The 20,640-nt window shown below is 44.1% G+C and overlaps 1 protein-coding gene and 1 long non-coding RNA gene across 8 annotated transcripts in view; one reads left to right on the top strand and one right to left on the bottom strand.

Moving 5' to 3' along the window:
• The window catches only part of FRMD4A (FERM domain containing 4A), a 435,019-nt gene that overhangs the window by 218,420 nt on the left and 195,959 nt on the right, over positions 1-20,640 (top strand). The window contains exon 1 of one of the 6 annotated variants that reach the window (XM_056573367.1): positions 19,707-20,176. The exons of the other annotated variants lie outside the window; for them this stretch is intronic. The gene's annotated coding sequence lies outside the window, so the exon portion shown is untranslated. Of the gene's footprint in view, positions 1-19,706; positions 20,177-20,640 lie in introns of those variants that run through there. 6 annotated transcript variants of the gene reach the window in all.
• LOC130368922 (uncharacterized) overlaps positions 1-20,640 on the bottom strand; it is a 136,244-nt gene that overhangs the window by 90,315 nt on the left and 25,289 nt on the right. The gene's annotated exons all lie outside the window — the stretch shown is intronic.

Genomic DNA, 20,640 nt, shown 5'->3' with positions numbered 1-20,640 from the left:
AGAAAAAATCAGGATATCGTCCAGATATACAACAACACAGGAGTATAGGAGATCACGAAAAATTTCATTAACAAAGTCTTGGAAGACGGCAGGGGCGTTGCATAGACCAAAGGGCATGACCAGATACTCAAAGTGTCCATCTCTGGTGTTAAATGCCGTTTTCCATTCATCCCCCTCTCTGATGCGGATGAGATTATAAGCACCTCTTAAGTCCAGTTTGGTAAAAATATGGGCACCTTGGAGACGATCAAAGAGTTCAGAGATGAGGGGTAGGGGGTAGCGGTTCTTAACCGTGATTTTATTAAGACCGCGGTAGTCAATGCAAGGACGTAGAGAGCCATCTTTTTTGGACACAAAGAAAAATCCGGCTCCGGCAGGAGAGGAGGATTTACGGATAAAGCCCTTTTTTAAATTTTCTTGGACGTATTCAGACATGGCAAGAGTCTCTGGGACGGACAGAGGATAGATTCTGCCCCGGGGTGGAGTAGTGCCCGGGAGGAGGTCAATGGGACAATCATAAGGCCTGTGAGGAGGTAGAGTCTCAGCTTGTTTTTTGCAAAAAACGTCCGCAAAGTCCATATAGGCCTTAGGGAGACCGGTTACATGAGGAAGCACAGGGACACGGCAAGGTTTACTGGGAACCGGTTTTAAGCAGTCCTTGGAACAAGAGGGCCCCCAACTCTTGATCTCCCCAGTGGACCAATCCAGGATTGGGGAATGGAGTTGAAGCCAGGGAAGTCCAAGAAGGATTTCAGAAGTGCAATTGGGGAGGACCAACAGTTCAATCCTCTCGTGATGAGATCCGATGCGCATTAGAAGGGGCTCCGTGCGGAAACGTATAGTACAGTCCAATCTTTCATTGTTTACACAATTGATGTAGAGGGGTCTGGCGAGACTGGTCACCGGGATGTTGAACCTGTTGACGAGAGAGGCCAAGATAAAATTTCCTGCAGATCCAGAGTCCAAGAAGGCCACAGCAGAGAAGGAGAAGGCAGAGGCAGACATCCGCACAGGCACAGTAAGACGTGGAGAAGCAGAGTAGACATCAAGGACTGTCTCACCTTTGTGCGGAGTCAGCGGACGTCTTTCCAGGCGGGGAGGACGGATAGGACAATCCTTCAGGAAGTGTTCGGTACTAGCACAGTACAGGCAGAGATTCTCCATGCGGCGTCGTGTCCTCTCTTGGGGTGTCAGGCGAGACCGGTCGACCTGCATAGCCTCCACGGCGGGAGGCACAGGAACAGGTTGCAGGGGACCAGAGGAGAGAGGAGCCGGGGAGAAGAAACGCCTCGTGCGAACAGAGTCCATATCCTGGCGGAGCTCCTGACGCCGTTCGGAAAAACGCATGTCAATGCGAGTGGCAAGATGGATGAGTTCATGTAGGTTAGCAGGGATTTCTCGTGCGGCCAGAACATCTTTAATGTTGCTGGATAGGCCTTTTTTAAAGGTCGCGCAGAGTGCCTCATTATTCCAGGATAATTCTGAAGCAAGGGTACGGAACTGTACGGCATACTCGCCAACGGAAGAATTACCCTGGACCAGGTTCAACAGGGCAGTCTCAGCAGAAGAGGCTCGGGCAGGTTCCTCAAAGACACTTCGAATTTCCGAGAAGAAGGAGTGTACAGAGGCAGTGACGGGGTCATTGCGGTCCCAGAGCGGTGTGGCCCAAGCCAGGGCTTTTCCAGACAGCAGGCTGACTACGAAAGCCACCTTAGACCTTTCAGTGGGGAACTGGTCCGACATCATCTCCAAGTGTAATGAACATTGGGAAAGAAAGCCACGGCAAAACTTAGAGTCCCCATCAAATTTATCCGGCAAGGATAGTCGTATTCCAGAAGCGGCCACTCGCTGCGGAGGAGGTACAGGAGCTGGCGGAGGAGATGATTGCTGGAGCTGTGGTAGTAACTGTTGTAGCATAACAGTCAGTTGAGACAGCTGTTGGCCTTGTTGCGCAATCTGTTGTGACTGCTGGGCGACCACCGTGGTGAGGTCAGCGACAACTGGCAGAGGAACTTCAGCGGGATCCATGGCCGGATCTACTGTCACGATGCCGGCTGGCAGGTGGTGGATCCTCTGTGCCAGAGAGGGATTGGCGTGGACCGTGCTAGAGGATCGGTTCTAAGTCACTACTGGTTTTCACCAGAGCCCGCCGCAAAGCGGGATGGTCTTGCTGCGGCGGTAGTGACCAGGTCGTATCCCCTAGCAACGGCTCAACCTCTCTGGCTGCTGAAGATAGGCGCGGTACAAGGGAGTAGACAGAAGCAAGGTCGGACGTAGCAGAAGGTCGGGGCAGGCAGCAAGGATCGTAGTCAGGGGCAACGGCAGAAGGTCTGGAATCACAGGCAAGGAACACACAAGGAACGCTTTCACTGGCACTAGGGCAACAAGATCCGGCGAGGGAGTGAAGGGGAAGTGAGGTGATATAGGGAAGTGCACAGGTGTAAACACTAATTGGAACCACTGCACCAATCAGCGGTGCAGTGGCCCTTTAAATCGCAAAGACCCGGCGCGCGCGCGCCCTAGGGAGCGGGGCCGCGCGCGCCGGGACAGAACTGACGGGGAGCGAGTCAGGTACGGGAGCCGGGGTGCGCATCGCGAGCGGGCGCTACCCGCATCGCGAATCGCATCCCGGCCGGAGGTGGTAACGCAGCGCCCCGGGTCCGTGGAACCGACCGGGGCGCTGCAGTGAGGGAAGTGTAGCGAGCGCTCCGGGGAGGAGCGGGGACCCGGAGCGCTCGGCGTAACACTCATGTAGTAAGTATCAAAATCAATAACCTTAGCTACAATGACTACAGTAGATGAGGGCATTCTAAATAACCATAGGGTCAGTGACCTATACTATCTTACAGAATATGTGTATTAGAGTCCATTGACTTTATTTTATTAGCTGATGGTTTAGAGCTTGGGATGGCACTAGACACACAAATTCACATATATTGGTGGAGAGGTACATTGAGTCTATGGGTGTACCCATCAACTATGGATAAAACATATTAGCACAAATAATTTGAAGGGGGCTCTTTGTTGCCATCCTCTGCCCCCTGCATTAGGGGACCTGCTCTGTTCACTGAATTAAATTTAATTCACCTAATATTAACAGTTAGTTCAAATAGCACCACCTGTTCAAATAGCATTTATTATAAGTTTTTTGTCCAGGGCAGCTACAAAGAGTGTCTCTCCCTATGGAAAACCTGTCACGTCTGTGCATTATATGAACAATCCAATGGTTTCAGTAGGACCAGTGTAATGATTCATTTCTCCCCCAGTGGTGCTGTACGGAAATTGCGTACTTGCTACCGGGTTCCAGCAGTTGAAGGGGTACTCCGTCCCAACACATCTTATCCCCTATCCAAAGTATAGGGGATAAGATGTCTGAATGCGGGGGTCCCGCTGCTGGGAACCCCTGCGATCTCTCCTGCAGCACCCCTGTCATCTGGTGCATGGAGCGAGCTTCGCTCTGTGCGTGATGACTAGTGATGCAGAGTGGAGGCCCCACTCCCTTGTGACGTCATCACGCCCCCTCCCATAGACTTTCATTGAGGGGGCAAGGCATCACAGTTGATTTGTCGCTATTTAGGTGCAGCTCTGGCTATTTTTTGTGCCTTTTCGATTTACACTTTTTTTTAAGAGAGGGTACAGGTCAGATGGTTAAGGATTAGTCTTGTGCAGTGGTAATGAATTTATCAACTGCGACTGTCTAGCATAGCTTTTTGGTGTATGTGAAGAGTGAAATTTCAGAAAATGTGTATCCTCCACAAAATGTATCAAATGCCCTGCGACCATTTAATACATTTGGTGGGGTCATGCAAAAAAAACATGCAAAAAAAAGAACTAAAAAATGAACTAAATCACACACATCTTAGTAAATTCCCCCCATAGTGTAAGAACTGACTTCTTATCTAAGGTCTGTTATTCCCAAGTCAAGCACTTCAATCCCTCACCAATCATTGCTCAGTCATATCCCCAGTTGCCCTCTAACCCTTGACTTTAATGGCTGGTGATTTATAATCACTAACTCAACCCTGTGAGAAGAATGGGGTCAGCCTGTCCAAACCATCAGTCCCTCTGCTGGTGAAAATAGAAAACAAATCTTTTAAGGGTTTGGATCTCTTGTCTAGATCTTTATATATATTTTTTTTCCTATGAGACTTATATGACAGTGAGCTTTTAAGTTATGCGGATATTTCTATTTTTAGAATACTTTGATGTGTTCTGCATTAGAAGAGTTACCGGATTTTTGCCTTCTTAATATCACGCTCTACCTCAGTGGATAGTTGATAAATGGTTTAGGCTGGAAATATATTTTCTTTTTATCTACAGTATTAGAATACATTCAAATTTGTTTCAGTATATATTCCCTTTTAACGACTTTTCTTAACCAAACTTGTTATAGATCTTAAAAAGGGGTTGTCCCATGATTGACATTTTGAGGGAGAATAAATAAAATACGTATTAATATTGTCTAGAACCAAACATTTTTCTTTATCAATGATTTTGATTGAAACAAAATTACTTAAGTCATACATTAATCCTTTTTTTTATATTTGGTACAAATATCCTCTATTTTCCACTGTGACCTGTTGGTGGTGCTATCATTTAGATATAACTGTGTTTTTTCTGTATTATGTTTGTGATACTCTTGCTTTGTACAGTATGTCTTGGGCTTTGTGCTGTGATAACAGTGACCTAGTACTTTACTGAGAAAAGTACAACAAATTCCCTGCACAAATTCACTTTAGCGACAGCGTTATCACGAGTTTGCAAAATAAAAATTACGCCAGATTGTATTATTATAATTTTGAATTGCCTAGAAAATGCTGTTTTACAATATTCTTTCCCTAAATATATGGCATACAAACAAATGTGATGCTTCTTAAAGGGGCATTCCAGGATTTTTTTTTATTTGACTATGCTACAGGGGCTGTAAAGTTAGTGTAGTTCCTAATATAGTGTCTGTACCTGTGTGTGACGGTTTTCACACAATTCTTATGTGATTTTCACCCCAATATTTATTTTTAACAGCATACAAAATGTCTGTTGTCTAAGATTTTTCCCAGGTTGCAATACGGCCGAGACCTGACCTCACTAGTCAGCTGATGACAGGGACCCTGTCTGCTTCAATGGATGGAGGGATCACTTGGTGGGAGAGAGATCAATCTGCAACTAATGCAACAGCTGTAGGCACCCTGATTGAAAACCACAGGTCTTTTGAATGCATGCAGCTCATTTATGGGGTGGCTGATGTGTGGGTAGGAGGAAAATGGAATTATGGGATTTGTATGCAAAAAAGAAAACTGAAACAGGAAATACCAGTTCACAAAAAGCTAGCCACAGTGTTATGGTAATCTCATGACATAGCCATATAGCCCCAAGACAAGCACAGATCCTTCCTAAGCATGACCATTACTGCCTGCCAGGTACGTACTAAAATCACCTTATGGTGGAGAACCTCTTTAATATTGCAGAGGCCTTGGAAACTGGTTGTTTGTCCCATTGTGATATATTACATTGTACAAGCATACTTATTGTGAAAACGTTGGGGTTTGTCTTGTGACGGAGAAGAGCAACAGAAACTATAATGTAGGTGTGAATAGGGCCTTAAACTTGTTATGGTAACCTTTGTCATATACTCTGATTATGTGTATCCTTATGGCTCTAGTTACTTCCACAATCATTTTTAGGCTGCTAAAGTTTGTTGAAGTAAAGCCATTTATGAAAGAAATCCCAGGTTCCAAGAAAAAGTTAGGCAATGGATAATTTCTTTAGCCTCTTTGCTTACTTGTAGAACTCTTTTTTTCACTGCTAAGCTCTTAATATCTAGTTTTCACTTACTTATTTTTGCCTCCGACACCGTATAAGCAACTTATATATATGCATATGATATGTAGCATCTTCTCAGCCTAAAACATTACTGTCATTTATAAAAACTTTTCCCATGTTCATTGGACGTGTCAAATTTTTAGGTCAATCGGGGTTTCCATAGGCTTATAACAGAACCTGTCTCCTACAATCATATAGACTATATATAGAGAGTGGGGGAGTGAAGAATGCCGCCCTGCACTTCACCTTGCTGTATCTAGCAATTGGTGGAGGTCTTAAAGAGGTAATCCGCCCTTAGACCTCTCATCCCCTATCCAAAGGAGGGGGTGGGCAGTTTCCACGCCCCCTCCCATAGACTTGCGTGGGTGTAACATCAGGAGGGGCATGCCCGTGAGGTCACAACTCCCATTCCAAGCGTTCGTAACAAAATGTTCCAAACACTGGGGCAGCAGAGTACCCCTTTAAAACTGAGGCCCACAACTGTTCTAAACCTTTGATATGTACGCGACAGGTCAAACTTTTTATAAATGACAGTAATGCTTAGATGTAATGCATACGTATATGAGTATAAATGAACTGTCACGATGCCGGCTGGCAGGTAGTGGATCCTCTGTGCCAGAGAGGGATGGCGAGGACCGCGCTAGTGGACCGGTTCTAAGTCACTACAGGTTTTCACCAGAGCCCGCCGCAAAGCGGGATGGTCTTGCTGCGGCGGTAGTGACCAGGTCGTATCCACTAGCAACGGCTCACCTCTCTGGCTGCTGAAGATGCTGAAGATAGGCGCGGTACAATGGAGTAGGCAGAAGCAAGGTCGGACGTAGCAGAAGGTCGGGGGCAGGCGGCAAGGATCGTAGTCAGGGGCAACGGCAGGAGGTCAGGAACACGGACTAGGAACAGACAAGGAATGCTTTCACTAGGCACAAGTGCAACAAGATCCGGCAAGGGAGTGCAGGGGAAGTGAGGTAATATAGGGAAGTGCACAGGTGATTACCAATTAAGCTAATTGGGAAGATTGGGCCAGGCACCATCATTGGTGCACTGGCCCTTTAAATCGCAGAGACCCGGCGCGCGCGCGCCCTAGGGAGCGGGGCCGCGCGCGCCGGGACAGGACCGAGGGAGAGCGAGTCAGGTACGGGGACCGGGGTGCGCATCGCGAGCGGGCGCTACCCGCATCGCGAATCGCACCCCGGCTGAAGGCGGGACCGCAGCGCACCCGGTCAGTGGATCTGACCGGGGCGCTGCAACAACGAAGATGAGGCGAGCGCTCCGGGGAGGAACGGGGACCCGGAGCGCTCGGCGTAACAGTACCCCCCCCCTTGGGTCTCCCCCTCTTCTTGGGGCCAAAGAACCTGAAAAAAAACTCAATTTTTCCGTGAAGAGGTCCGATGCAAATTAGGAGGGGTTCAGTGTGGAAACGTACAAGACAGTCCAATCTTTTATTGTAAAAACAATAGATGTAGAGGGGTCTGGCGAGACTGGTCACAGGAACGTAGAACCTGTTGATGAGAGAGGCCAAAAAAAATTTTCCTGCAGATCCGGAATCCAAGAAGAGCATAGTAGAGAAGGAGAAGGTAGAGGCAGATATCCGCACAGGCACAGTAAGGCGTGGAGAAGCAGAGTTGACATCAAGAACTGTGTCACCTTCGTGCGGAGTCAGCGTGCGTCTTTCCAGGCGGGGAGGACGGATAGGACAATCCTTCAGGAAGTGTTCGGTACCGGCATAGTACAGGCAAAGATTCTCCATGCGGCGTCGTGTCCTCTCTTGAGGTGTCAAGCAAGACCGGTCAACATGCATAGCCTCCGCGGCGGGAAGCACAGGAACAGATTGCAGAGGACCAGAGGAGAGAGGAGCCGGAGAGAAAAAACGCTTCGTGCGAACAAAGTCCATATCCAGGCGGAGCTCCAGACGCCATCCGGAAGAACGCATGTCAATGCGAGTGGCTAGATGAATGAGTTCATGTAGGTCAGCAGGAGTCTCTCGTGCGGCCAGAACATCTTTAATGTTGCTGGATAGGCCTTTTTTAAAGGTCGCGCAGAGAGTCTCACTATTCCAGGACAACTCGTAAGCAAGAGCACGGAACTGAATGGCGTACTCGCCAACGGAAGAAACACCCTGGGCCAGGTTCAGCAGGGCAATCTCGGCTGAAGAAGCTCGGGCAGGTTCCTCAAAGACACTTCGAATTTCCGAGAAGAAGGAGTGTACAGAGGCAGTGACGGGGTCATTGCGGTCCCAGAGCGGTGCGGCCCATGACAGGGCTTTTCCAGACAGAAGGCAGAACACGAAAGCCACCTTAGACCTTTCAGTAGGAAACTGGTCCGACATCATCTCCAAGTGCTGGGAACATTGCGAAAGAAAGCCATGGCAATACTTAGAGTCCCCATTAAATTTGTCCGGCAAGGACAGGCGGAGGCTAGGAGTGGCCACTCGCTGCGGAAGGGGTGCAGGAGCTGGCGGAGGAGTTGATTGCTGAAGAAGTTGCGAATGTTGGCGCACTTCCGACAGCTGGTGGGTTAGAAGGGCGACCTGTCGGGCGATATCAGAGGCAACTGGCAGGGGATGTTGGTGCAAAATGGTGGACACTTCCGACAGCTGGTGGGTTAGATGGGCGATCTGTCGGGCGATATCAGAGACAACTGGCAGGGGAACCTCAGCGGGATCCATGGCCGGATCTACTGTCACGATGCCGGCTGGCAGGTAGTGGATCCTCTGTGCCAGAGAGGGATGGCGAGGACCGCGCTAGTGGACCGGTTCTAAGTCACTACAGGTTTTCACCAGAGCCCGCCGCAAAGCGGGATGGTCTTGCTGCGGCGGTAGTGACCAGGTCGTATCCACTAGCAACGGCTCACCTCTCTGGCTGCTGAAGATGCTGAAGATAGGCGCGGTACAATGGAGTAGGCAGAAGCAAGGTCGGACGTAGCAGAAGGTCGGGGGCAGGCGGCAAGGATCGTAGTCAGGGGCAACGGCAGGAGGTCAGGAACACGGACTAGGAACAGACAAGGAATGCTTTCACTAGGCACAAGTGCAACAAGATCCGGCAAGGGAGTGCAGGGGAAGTGAGGTAATATAGGGAAGTGCACAGGTGATTACCAATTAAGCTAATTGGGAAGATTGGGCCAGGCACCATCATTGGTGCACTGGCCCTTTAAATCGCAGAGACCCGGCGCGCGCGCGCCCTAGGGAGCGGGGCCGCGCGCGCCGGGACAGGACCGAGGGAGAGCGAGTCAGGTACGGGGACCGGGGTGCGCATCGCGAGCGGGCGCTACCCGCATCGCGAATCGCACCCCGGCTGAAGGCGGGACCGCAGCGCACCCGGTCAGTGGATCTGACCGGGGCGCTGCAACAACGAAGATGAGGCGAGCGCTCCGGGGAGGAACGGGGACCCGGAGCGCTCGGCGTAACATGAACATTATCATCTTCCAAATCCTATAATACAGGATTAATATATTGCAACAATTACAAAAGACGGTGTGGTACAGACAAGTGAAACAATTGTTTACAAGATACATTTGGTAGGCAAATAGTACATACAAGTTTACAATGTATTAGGAATGGATAAGAGGCCAGGTCATGGTATAAGAAGCTCTAGAAGTGTCTGGTGAAGGTGGTGTTGGAATACCACTGAAGAAAGTTAGGCCAAGTTATATTCATGTCAGTATTTAGCATTAGTTCACACTGTGGAATGTCCGCACAGTAAATTTCCATGTGAACATTCCACAGACTGCGGAACACTGGCATATTCTGACCGCTCGGAAATGCGCCATCTCATAGACGGCAATGCCTGTCTGAGCGGAATGTTTTTCCGACGCCGGAATCCGGATTTCCGCAGCAGATGTTGCTGCTGCTGAAATTCTGCCTTGTAAACAGAGCAACAGAATCTCATTGAAATAAATGGGACTCTGATGCTGCGGAATATCCATGCGGAATATTCATGTGGAATTTTGCGCGGACATTCTGCTATGTGAACATACCCTCATAGGAAACATGTCATCACTTTTATGATGCCAGAACCATGAGTTATCAGTCATTTTTGGTCAACCTGGGCAATTGTCCTGCGCACATGTTGATGGTTTCCAATTAGTTTTTAGTGTAAAGTATACAGTACTCAGGTTGACAACGATACAGTAGTGTGAAAAAAGGTGTAAAGAGGTGTCTGGTGTTGGGGGCATTATACTGTAAGAGGTACAAAGACATTATTACACAATAAGGTGCACATATGTGACAATATTACTTTGTAAGAAGCACAAAGGTGGGGATTATTACTGTGTGAGGAATGTAATGGCCACTATTACAGATAAGCAGCACTGAGAAGATTGATGTTATTTGTGGGCAAATTACTATATGAAAAACAAGGTGACACTATTAGACTAGAGCTTCATGGTGACTTTGCCTGTGACATGGGTGGCACAGTCAAAGATCACATATTACTGTGAATTGTGGACTGTGGATTACTGTGGACTGTGAATTTATGGAACGGTCTACCTCAGGAACTGGTCACAGCAGGAACAATTAACAGCTTTAAAACAGGGTTAGATACATTCCTGGAACAAAATAACATTAATGCTTATGCAGAATTATAAAACTACATCCCTTTCCCTTATCCCCTTACATCCTTCCCTTCAATCCCCTGGTTGGACTTGATGGACGTATGTCTTTTTTCAACCATACTAACTATGTAACTATGTATTATGCTCACTGAATTGTGCTTAATCTCAGCTAATGCAAGTGAATAGGGTCATGTTGGGACCCACAAGTTGCCACGGCCAAAATGATCATGTTTGTCAGGTCATAGTACCAGCCACTTGCAGTTGGCAGCACAACCTCCTTCACTAGCATTAGCTGACATGCAGCACAATTCAGGGAGCACAACATGGGGATTTCTGGTCAGGTGAGCCGCCAGCTTCATTTTTAATTTTGCCCAGGTCCACACATAGTCTAAAACTGGTCCTTCTGGGGGCTTCCACTTGCCCTACCAGCCTTGATTGATAAATCTGTGCCTTTGGTATAGTGCAGACAGAGGCCACTGGGGACTGCCCAATGATTCAGGCAGCATGAGACTGATGACAGGTTCCCTAAAGGCTTATAAAAGCGGAGAACATTAGGTGTAATAGGGAAGGGATTTCCAGAAGGGTTGTACGGCTGCACATAATTCGTCTTTGGTGAGAAGGTGATTGGAGTTGTTGTTGAGAAGTGGTTGCATGTGAAGCAGCAATTGTGAATTCTAATGTAGGATGGTGCAGAGCTGGGTCAGATTTCTGGATTGGAATAATCATTTGCACTATGTTTCTTTGTTTTGTTTTTTGTTTTTAGAATTCGTTCTTGTTAATTGTAGCAACTATCCCTACCTAGCCTGACTATTGGGCCAAGAAGGACATATAATTGTTCGGGTGACCACACTCTCTTCCTAACATACGGATTAAATCAGTATTGTGCGTTGTGGGCAAATGGTAATTTATTTGAGAGACACGTGAATGTTTTAAGGAGCTCTTTTTCCATTGAACAATGGGTATTAATTTACTATAATACAAACAGTCATATTTAAAGCATCGGGGGAAACATTGGATTATTATTCTCTGTGTGAAGTGAAGGAAACATTGCTGAAAGCTGTTATTGTAACATTTTGGCAACATCGTCATCTTTTAAAAAAAAAACAGAGAGTCTCCGCCTAGGAAACTGAAGTATACACAGGGCAGGTCCTATTGATTTGTTTCCTTTCTTGACTTCTTTTTCTTGGACTTTTTACTGACTCAGCATCCAGCTGCCAGCTCCTTTTCCTGCTGCCAGCATAATTGAAGACATAACTTTATCTTGACTCCATATGCTGTTAAGAAAATTGAAGTATTCACAATCCTGTAGTCCCATGATGTCCTGTGGGATCATCTCCACAGCCTTAGTTTACACCTTTTCTTTAATACTTGGATCTGAGTTACTATTGTATATTACTATGTAACAAGTCCACAGCACACCCAAAAATCCTTCAATTGGAGCTTGGAATAAAGTTACAGCACAGTTACTAGTTCCTGTGTCCTGGGAACTAGTCCAGAAGCTTTCCAATGTAGCAGCATCCAATAGGCAGAATGATAAACATGGAACACACACTGTGCCGGTGCCAGCATGGTGTGACGTTCACTGCACTCGAGCCTCCAATTGTAAATATGGCATCACAGGCATCTACCGGCAGTGGTCACATGTCTGCTGTCAAGGTGACCAGGATGCTCTCGGAAATGGAGTAGGTGTACAAGTATAGTACAACCCTTCAAGGGCAGACCGCAACCCAAATACTCATATAGTAGACTGGTACTTACATATAAAAATAAAGAGTGTGGTCAATTATAAATGCTGGCATATAAATACATCATATGTCTAAATTTGCTACACTGATCACATGTAAGGTAAATATATCATGGAAGTCAGTATACTACTGTATGGCCATAAAGTGCACCACACACTGTCCAGAGCAGGAAAAAAAAATCCCCATAGCAAACATATGCTGCTCTGGATAGTTCCTAAAATGGACAGCAGAGGTCAGCAGAGAGCACTGTGGTCATGACATCAGAGAAATCTAAAAAGTAAAGCATTTCCTTTGTAGTATATAGCCCCTAAAAGTACTGGAAGGATTAAGATTTTTTAATAGAAGTAATTTACAAATCTGTTTAACTTTCTGGCACCAGATTATTTAAAAAAAAAATTTTTCCACGGGAGTACCCCTTTAACTGAGCCTTCTTTAGCACATATATCAATTTACCCTAACACAGTTGAGGACTTCAGAATTTTTATATAAACCTTATATTCTAAATTTAGACCCCTAGGCATAAGGGTGTCCAATAAAAAGATCAATTTCAGTTAAAGTTTTTAAAGTAATCTCACTTTATCCCCTATCCTATGTAAAACTGGAATGTGGTCTATCACTTTAGCTGACTTACATAATGTTTTTGTTCTCAAAAGTGGCTTGATACTAGGAGTTCTAGATTATTAGTCCAAATAGTACTTTTACATTTTTGTATCCGTAACCTCACTTCTGTTGTTGATCATCAATATATATTTACCTACACGGACAAGTAATGATGTACATGACAAAGCTTGATCGGCATGTGTAACAATGTCCAATCTTGTATTGTTTCCCTGTATGTGGGTTTCCTACGGGTGCTAAAAAAAAAAAAAAACATTTGTACTCTACCCCTACCAAAATCAGATTTTTCCACAAAGTCCTTCAGATTTTGATTCCATTTATAGAATATCAGAAGTGAGTAATGTGACTTTAGGTTAAAACAAAGAGAATAGTCTTTCTTTAGCTCTGTCTATTAAATAGGCTCATCCTTTCAGCATCCTTCACCCATTTTCTATGTTGTTCTGTCATATTTCTAGGATAACCCAAGGCAACAAATTTGACATGCATAGCATCAGTATGTATCACAAATAAGTCTGTTTCCAAAATTTCACCAGGCTTCTACACCCTAGTGTCTAGAAACTGTATCTCTTTTTTGAATAGGCCAGAGTAAAACCACAAGTCCTGATGTATATTGTTCAGTTCATCAAAAAATTCAGGTCGCTCCCACATCAGGGAGATGTCATCTATGTACTGTACCTAAGCCAACACCGACCATGGCTCCAGAACCTAGAAGTTTCTACAATCCCATCCTCCAGGATAAGGTGCTGCAGAAAAAGCTCATCTTCAAACGCAAAAATAATATATATATATATATATATATATATATATATATATATATATATATGTATTCCAGAAGCTGATGGAGTCATGCATGTTCAGGAGCCATGTCAGTTCTGGCAAGCATGTTATGCACAGCCCAAATAACCTTTTTATGTAAAAAAAGATATATGTTGAAGGAATCATGGCTATTTAATCACCATTCCACCTATTGAATGCTGTTACATTGAAAAGCTTTTGTAGTATTGTAGGTATTTCATATTTGCGCAGGTTGCTAGTACAGATTTCTCAAGTCACTGCTGTTTTTAGGAGCGTATGTCCATTTTTTTAGCACCAGTGTGACACCCATAATGTTCTGTTAATATATTATTACTGAGGTCACTGGGTGACTGATAATGATTACTTTTCAACCTGATAAATTGCAAGATTGCAGAGAAATAAAGAATGCTACAAAAGCTTATAATGACAAGCACGTATGATGTAGGGGTGCCCAATCACCAATGGAATAAAAGGAGAACTATATATCATTATTGTTAGTTTCCCATAATAGAAGGAACAGACTCATACAAGTATGAATAAAAAATGTGTACTGTACATTAACTTTCAAGCACCAGTTGATTTAAATAAAAAAAAGTTTTCCACCGGAGTACCCCTTTAAGTGGTACATGGATGTAGATGTGTTTACAAATGTACCCATCCACTAATGTAGCATCCCTATAGGCACACCATGCAACTGCTATGGGTCCCGTAGAACAGGTAGACCCAAGTACAGTTGGGTGGTTGGCCTGTATGGGCCCCTGCACCACTGATCGCAAGCTTCCCCCCCCCCCCCTCTCATACCTCATGCACTATGCTGTTGGCACAGCAGAACTCACTCTGAAGGGGCCACAGAGGAGCTCAATCAAGTAGCCGCCTTGACAATCCCATGCCATAACCCAAAGTGAGAGTGATGTGAGCCTTGACTTCATGCACCTGGTAGGGGGTTTGCTGATTCTCCATCGAGCTTTACTCTGCACCATTCAAGTTGAGTTCTGCTACGCTGATGGCATAGTGCATGAGTTGGGGGGACAACGGCTGATTGGGCGGCAAAAGGATTAATGGGGCCCCATAACAAAATGAGGAGGGGGGCCCAATTCTTATCTTTGCTAAGGGATCCAATGAATTCTATGTATACCCCTTTACCTACCTCTGGTAGTTGTGGCCCTAAAGATCTCAGGTAACAAATTGAAATGTTAAGCATACCTCCCAAATGTCCCTTGGATGACCCCTACTTTTGACCCAAGCCCCTCCTAGCTCCTCTTTTTGTTCTAAAACGTAGATCTGTATCAGTAAACTTTCTACACTGCTCCAGAATTTGTGTGGCTCCTAAATGTGTATTAGACCCCAACTTGCATATTATTCCATCATCTGGTAGAATTTGGAACTTAAACATTGTTCAGATAAATCATGTGATAAATAAATAATAAAAAGTACATGTAAGGGATCCAGCACTGTTATAGAAAACGCAGGTGTGAACAGGACTTTAACCTTGTAACCTTGTTACATGCTTTGGCAACCTGAAGTCTCTAATTACCGCTAAAACACTTTTTATTACTGCCAAAGCTTGTTGAACCAAAGCCACTTATAAAAGAAATCTCAGATTCCAAAAGAAACATGGACAATAGTGTTTTGCCAGAGTATTTTTGCTTACTTTGCAGCAATCTTGCAGTGCTCCAAATCCATATTCATAACTCAATCACGCGCTTGTCATATGTTTTGCACCCAAACTATTTGTATATCTTTTCTAACTATTTAGATGAATAGAAAGTTAACAATAACAATGTGTGGTAGATGTAGAAACCGCTACAGTCTCATAATTAGATTTCTGTTGTGTGTCAAATATTTAAAGGGGTTATCCAGGAAAAAAAAACTTTTATATATATATATATATATATATATATATATATATATATATATATATATATATCTCAACTAGCTCCAGAAAGGTAAACCGATTTGTAAATGATTTCTCTTAAAAATCTTAATCCTTTCAGTACTTATGAACTGCTGAAGTTGAGTTGTTCTTTTCTAAGTGCTCTCTGATGACACCTGTCTCGGGAAGTGTCCAAAGTAGAAGCAAATCCCCATAGCAAACCTCTTCTACTCTGTGCAGTTCCCGAGAAAAGCAGATATGTCAGCAGAGAGCACTGCTGCCAGACAGAAAAGAACAACTCAACTTCAGCAGCTGATAATTATTGGAAGGATGAAGATATTATAATAGAAGTCATTTACAAATCTTTTTATCTTTCTGGAGCCAGTTGATATAAAAAAAAAGTTATTTCCTGGAATACCCGTTCAAAGTATTCACTAAGAAGTGTCACACTTGGCACTGCCCACATCTCATCGGCACACCTGTGTATGTGGCGGATGGTGCACTACTATGGCGGGGAGTCTGATGGTGAGAGTACGGGGGGGGGAGAAAAAAGGAAAAATGCACTCAACTCGTCTTGTGTGAAAAAAAACGCACTCAACTCGTCTTGTGTGAAAAAAACGCACTCAACTCGTCTTGTGTGAAAAAAACGCACTCAACTCGTCTTGCGTGAAAAAAACGCACTCAACTCGTCTTGTGTGAAAAAAACGCACTCAACTCGTCTTGTGAGAAAAAAACGCACTCAACTCGTCTTGTGTGAAAAAAACGCACTCAACTCGTCTTGTGTGAAAAAAACGCACTCAACTCATCTTGTGTGAAAAAAACGCACTCAACTCATCTTGTGTGAAAAAAAACGCACTCAACTCGTCTTGTGAGAAAAAACGCACTCAACTCGTCTTGTGTGAAAAAAACGCACTCAACTCGTCTTGTGTGAAAAAAACGCACTCAACTCGTCTTGTGAGAAAAAAACGCACTCAACTCGTCTTGTGTGAAAAAACGCACTCAACTCGTCTTGTGTGAAAAAAAACGCACTCAACTCGTCTTGTGAGAAAAAACGCACTCAACTCGTCTTGTGTGAAAAAAACGCACTCAACTCGTCTTGTGAGAAAAAAACGCACTCAACTCGTCTTGTGTGAAAAAACGCACTCAACTCATCTTGTGTGAAAAAAAACACACTCAACTCGTCTTGTGAGAAAAAAACGCACTCAACTCGTCTTGTGAGAAAAAAACGCACTCAACTCGTCTTGTGTGAAAAAACGCACTCAACTCGTCTTGTGTGAAAAAACGCACTCAACTCGTCTTGTGTGAAAAAAACGCACTCAACTCGTCTTGTGAGAAAAAAACGTACTCAACTCGTCTTGTGTGAAAAAACGCACTCAACTCGTCTTGTGTGAAAAAAACACACTCAACTCGTCTTGTGAGAAAAAAACGCACTCAACTCGTCTTGTGTGAAAAAAACGCACTCAACTCATCTTGTGTGAAAAAAACGCACTCAACTCGTCTTGTGAGAAAAAAATGCACTCAACTCGTCTTGTGTGAAAAAAACGCACTCAACTCGTCTTGTGTGAAAAAAACGCACTCAACTCGTCTTGTGTGAAAAAACGCACTCAACTCATCTTGTGTGAAAAAAAACGCACTCAACTCGTCTTGTGAGAAAAAACGCACTCAACCCGTCTTGTGAGAAAAAACGCACTCAACCCGTCTTGTGTGAAAAAAACACACTCAACTCGTCTTGTGTGAAAAAAACGCACTCAACTCGTCTTGTGTGAAAAAAACACACTCAACTCGTCTTGTGTGAAAAAAACACACTCAACTCGTCTTGTGTGAACAAAGACAAGTTGAGAACGCAGTCTCCCTTGCAGTGCAATGTGCAAAGCAACGGCGGCAGAGACGTCTCACCTGGACGACGGCGGACGTTTTACGGCCGCCGTCATCCAGGTGAGACGTCCCTACTGCCGCTGCTTTGCACATTGCACTACGGGAAGACTGTTCACACAAGATGGGGAACGAATAAAACATTTGCAAGCGAAGCATCTAGGGGAGTGCGTTTTTCCTTTTCTCTCTTCATTTGGATATATTTAAAGTAGTTGTGAAAAACGACAAGTTACCAGAATATAATAAAAGTTTCTGTAAGGCTAAGTTTTCTTTTGGGTTTTTTTCTGGCAGTTTTTGGATATCTGAAAAATATAAATCATCACCTCAAGGCTAATACCAGGCAACCTGATACATGATATCAATATAAGAAATATATAAGAATAAAAATTAGAAGAAAGTCGCGCTTCAATTTTATGATAAAGAATTGCAAAATGTATTAAAATACATAAACTAATAAAATTATGCAAATACAATATACTATATTAGCCCTACTTCCACAGGGCCCTTGTGGAATAGTAGTATTGTCCCGCACTTTAGATGTGAAATTTCCCTGATATGTTCTATAGTCCGGCATTTGATGGTTCGGAATGATGTAATTACAGTTCACAATGCCATATGTATTGGTTAGTGTATCCCAGTCCATACAAATAAGTATATAAAGTTGAATGTATAGTTACCAGCTGAAGTTATTATCCCAACAAGCTGGTATTTTCAGACGTGCACTACACTGGTATGGAGCACTGGCGTGCGTCTCCGCGGCTTGTCTGCCTGCCACAGACCTAGTATATTAGTATATGCCGCTACAATGGTAAGGATATTACAGATAGTAGAAATAGCAGCTTGCAGATGTCCTAGCACGGACCTTGTGTAATCCGGTGGCATCTGACCTCAGAGACGCAATAGCCCTTATTTAGGGTGCATTCACACCACGTTTTTGCAATACAGTTCCCGTATACGTTTTCAATGTGAAAACCGTATGGACCCGTATTGAAAACCGTATGCATTGACTCTCCATTGAAAACCGTATGGCAAAAGATGCATCAGGTTGTGTCCGTTTTGCATCTTATACGGTTTTGTCAGTTTTTTTTCCCGTACCCAAAACCATAGTCTACCATGGTTTTTGGTCCGGGTGAAAAACTGTATTAAAGCGTATACGTTTTTTTTAACATGGGAGTCAATGGGAACCGTACAGAACCGTATGTGCGTACGGTTCCCTCTGGTTTTTTCACCATACGGTTTTTGACTTTGCACAGTTTTTTTTCTTGGAATTTCAATCAAGCAAGTGAAACTTTATTCAAAATGGAGTGAAAAGTTAAAAACGTATACTTTTTTTCTTAAAAAACAGATACAACCGGACATAATTTTTCAAACCGTATACGGTTTTTAACTGTAAACGGGTTGAAATTTGTACACACGTTTTGATACAGTTTAGTCAGGTTTTGAGGAATCCGTTTTTCTTCAAAAACCTGATACGGGAACTGTATTGCTAAAACGTGGTGTTAATGCACCCTTACTAAGAGTGTAGTTTAGTGTAGGTTTCCTTGTGGGTTTTAATTCCGTACAATTTATTTCCCACGGTAATTACCAAGGTTTCCCTACATTTTCCACTCTCCCTACACTTTGCTCTTTTTTACACATACTCTGATCTGTGGGGTTTTCCTCAGCTCAGATCCACCACATTTCATGTGGAAACCTTAGTAACTAAGTTGTCTTTTTGTGAAAAGGTTGGGGACACGCCCCTTTTCTGAGACCACAACCCATTTCCAAGCGACCACGCCCCTTTTGGGTCTTTCTTAACAAAATAGAGAGTTAGTCAGGGTTTTTTCAGTTCTGGCGCAATGTGCCAGAATCTGGCGCACAACCGACAAAACATGTCGGGTTTGCAATAGTAAATGAGGGCCAATGAACAGACTGCTGGGTAAGTTGAAAGCAATGGGCTGGATACCAAGAGGCTGCAGCTGTTGTAGATGTAATTGCCGGATCTTGGGTTCAATGGGGACTTGCGAAATCACAAGAGTGTGTTGGATATCTGCCACTGCAGTTTCTGAGCAAAAGTCAGAAGTGGATCCATAAGGGAGGAGAAGTGTAAGTCCTTCCTTTATATGTCCTATTCCTTTTGAATACATTTCTGGCTTTGGCTCAAAAACTGCAGTGGCAGATATCCAAAAACTACCAGAAAAAAACCCAAGTGGGAACTTCGCCTAAGAAGTGTCCTTCCTGGTAACTCCAGCTGATGGTCTTGTGAGCAGGTTCCATGCTGCAGATGTTGCTATGCAGTGTGCGGCGCAGGGCCTCAGCCTGAAAGACTGCATGCCTGCTGGGGTGCTTGGGTTACACATTATCAGCATCAGCCTCTTCTATTCTCTTTCCCTTCCCCCACCACCAGGCAGCCTCTTTTCATTTAAAGTGTGTTTTTGTCTGCACGTGAGTCATTAAAAAAGGGAGGAATGCACCAGCAGGAAAACCTAGGGAAAAGCAATGGGCTGAAGCAGCTTTCTCACCCCTCCTTCCAGCCAGTGGCATGCTCTGCCTATGTGTGTGTGTTAATCTCCTTGGAGTGTGGCGAGCACTTTCTACTATTTCGCTTTTTGTCCCCCCCTTTTCGTAACGTTGAGCGTTTCTGTGGTGCACCCTGGACCGTCGCCAGTGTCTATGTGAGAGACCGTTAGCAGGGTGATGGGATGTAATAGCACAGTGGAAAGAGGCAGAATCCCAGACACACAAACATATACACACAGAGGAGGAAGCCAGCAAGAGGGGCTGTGTCTGTATTCCAGCAAAGCCACAGAGGAGGTACTGGAGATGGAAATGGATGCTGCTTGTTAGGCCGGGAGCCTGTTTAACCAGGATTTAATGGGATGCTTTTTCTGGGGTTGACATCTGCAGAGCGTCTTATCCTAAAGAAAAGGTAATGTGACAATATCTTAATATATTTGCAATTGAAATTTCCTGGAATTGTACTGGAAATGAATGCTGGATGTGTGAGAAACACAGACATTGTGGATGGAATGGATATACACCTGGTTCAGATGCAGAGTCTGCAGAAAACTACCCATCTGCATTAAGATATATATAGATTTGAAATGTCATTTATATTAGAATTCTTTTTGTGTGTGTGTGTGTGTGTGTGTATATATATATATATATATATATATATATGTGTGGATAGCTAGCTAGCTAGATAGATGCATTTGCACTTTGTGTGTAACATATATATATCGTTTATAATTTTTTTAATGCAACTATTTGATATGCTCATTGATCTGGTAAGATAGCGAAACATGCAACAGAGCAGCAATACATATATATTTATATTTTAACATAAATTATATATTTATAATATATATATATATATATATATATATATGTGTG

Source organism: Hyla sarda, chromosome 4 (assembly GCF_029499605.1).
Source record: "Hyla sarda isolate aHylSar1 chromosome 4, aHylSar1.hap1, whole genome shotgun sequence".
Taxonomy (NCBI): domain Eukaryota; kingdom Metazoa; phylum Chordata; class Amphibia; order Anura; family Hylidae; genus Hyla; species Hyla sarda.
Note: the sequence above shows the minus strand (reverse complement) of the source record. Positions and strands in the feature narration are given on the sequence as shown.